A 2639-nucleotide genomic window follows, 5' to 3' on the forward strand; every position below is an offset into this window, starting at 1 on the left:
GACAGGCAGGCATCTGCATGTACGAGAAGAATAAATTATTAAGAGGAAAATTCCAGAGGTTTGGAGGCAGTCGTTGACACCTACTTTACAGTAGTTACCGATAACCCAAATTGAGAGGAAACCTGTTTACTTACTGACACGTTTCTGGTTCCTGGACACTGGTGCTGTCTTTGCTATACCTCCAGACCAACCAGACCCAGACAGAGTAACAACAGAGACCATGGGAACTCATTTGGGCCCTTGAATTTCCAACAGATGAGATTCCAATGGCTGGAAAAGAAAGTGGAAAAAGATTGGAGTCGGATAGCAACAACGCATAAAGAGGAAGTCCTGGCCACACAGAGCTTCCTGTGGCCTCTGTTTAAGTCACTTTCCCCCCTGCCCCCCCCTGGGATCCCTTCCTTCTTGCTACCCATGGGATGACCCCCGCCCCCGCCCCCAATCCCCTTCAACCCTAAAAAGGAAGAAGTATCTGTTCACCCTATCCCCCTGCCAGGCCCAAAACCAGACCCCCCTCTCCTCCACTCCCTCAACTCCTACCTCATTGGGTTAGTCTAGCCTGTAGGTTTAAGGCGGAATTAATCAAATCAAATCAAAATTATTTTGTCACAGCGCCGAATACAACAGGTAGACCTTACAGTGAAATGCTTACTTACAAGCGCTAACCAACAATTGCAGTTTAAAAAATACAAAATAAAAATACGAATAAAGAAAAAAAATAAAACAAGCAGCAGTAAAATAACAATACGAGGCTATATACAGGTACCGTACAGAGGTCATTGTGCGGAGGCACATCGGTTAGTCAAGGTAATTTGATGGTATTAATATGTTTCTACATGTAGGTAGAAAGTTATTAAAGTGACTATGCATAAATAATAACAGAAGTAGCAGCAAGTGAAAAGGGGGGGGGGGCAATCAAATAGTCTGGGTAGCTATCTGATTAGAATGTTCATGAATCTTATGGCTTGGGGGAGAAAGCTGTTTAGAAGCCTCCTGACCATAGGACTTGGGGCCTCTAGTACTGCTTTGCCATGTGGTAGCAGAGAGAACAGTCTATTGAACTAGGGTAGCTGCGAGTTCTTTGACAATGTTTAGGCCCTCCTCTGACACCGGCTTGGTTAGAGGGTGCCTGGATGCAGGAAGCTTGCCAGTGATGTACTGGGCCGTTCGCACTACATTCTGTAGTTTCCGGTACCAGGCAAGTGATGCAACCAAGTCAGGATGCTTCTCGAGGCAGCGTAGAAACCTTTTGAGGATCTAGGGAACCCAGTGCCAAATCTTTTCAGTCTCCTGAGGGGGAATAGGTTTTGTCGTGCCCTCATCACGACTGTCCTTTGTGTGCTTGACCATATTAGATTGTGGTGATTGGACACCAAGAAACTTGAACTCTCAAACCTGCTTCACTTACAGCCCCCATCGATGAGAAATGGGTGCGTGGCTCGGTCCTCCATTTCCTGTAGTCCACCAATCGTCTCCTTTTGTCTTGATTTACGTATGAGGGAGAGGTTTTGTCCTGGCACCAAACGTCGAGGTCTCTGCACCTCCTCCCTATAAGCTGTCTCGTCGTTGTCGTGACAGCCTACCACTGTGTTTCATGCGGCAAGCTTAATTGAGGTGTTGAAATCGTGCCTGGCCGCTGCAGTCATGAGTGAACAGGGCAGTACAGCGAGGGGACTGAGGCACGCACCCCTGAGGGTTGCCCCCGTGTTGAGGATCAGGCTTGGTGAATAGAGACTCATGAGCGAATTTGGAGAATCCAGCATTGACCCCTCTCCCCTACCACCTAGTGGATAGGAGTAAACAATATAGTGGCAATCCACCTAGCCCAATCGGAGAGGTATACACAAATCAGGATTCAATGAGTTACACGCTAACTTTGATAAACAACCAGGAAATTACTAAATGATTTCTGGTTCATTAAGAAATCTAAAATTAGATGTGTATTTTGGGTGTTGAGTCAGTTAGACCATGCACCATTTCAAGGTTATCCCCCCCCCAAAAAAAAAATGTATCTCAGGAATATAAAGCTGGTAAGCTGGGCTAAGTCAAGTGCTCGCTTTGTAGTATACCCCTCAATAAACGGGCAGATAACGCTTACAGTATTACCATAGTAAATATATAGGCAAGATGAAGCTACAGTATTACCATGAGCTAAATATTATGGCCAAGCATGAAGCCATACAGTATTACCATAGTAAATATATTGGCAAGATGAAGTACAATAATTACCATAGTAAATTAATGGCAAGATAACGCTTTACAGTATTACCATAGTAAATATATGCAAGATGAAGCTACAGTATTACCATAGTAAATATATGGCAAGATGAAAGCTACAGTATTACCATAGTAAATATAGGCAAGATAACGCACAGTATACCATTAGTAAATATTAGGCAAGAATAACGCCTACAGTATTACCATAGTAAATATATGGCAAGATGAAGCTTACATATACCGTAGTTAAAAATTATATGGCAAGATTTTTATTGATAAATGTGTGATTTAACCTTTATTTAACTAAGGCAAAGTTCAGTTATTAAGAACAAATTCTTATTTACAATGGACAATAAGTATAACCTATCCAGTCTTGCTCAAATTATACATTAAGCATGTAGGGGTTGATGGGCGGAAGGTCA

Source organism: Salvelinus sp. IW2-2015, unplaced genomic scaffold (genome assembly GCF_002910315.2).
Source record: "Salvelinus sp. IW2-2015 unplaced genomic scaffold, ASM291031v2 Un_scaffold3648, whole genome shotgun sequence".
Taxonomy (NCBI): domain Eukaryota; kingdom Metazoa; phylum Chordata; class Actinopteri; order Salmoniformes; family Salmonidae; genus Salvelinus; species Salvelinus sp. IW2-2015.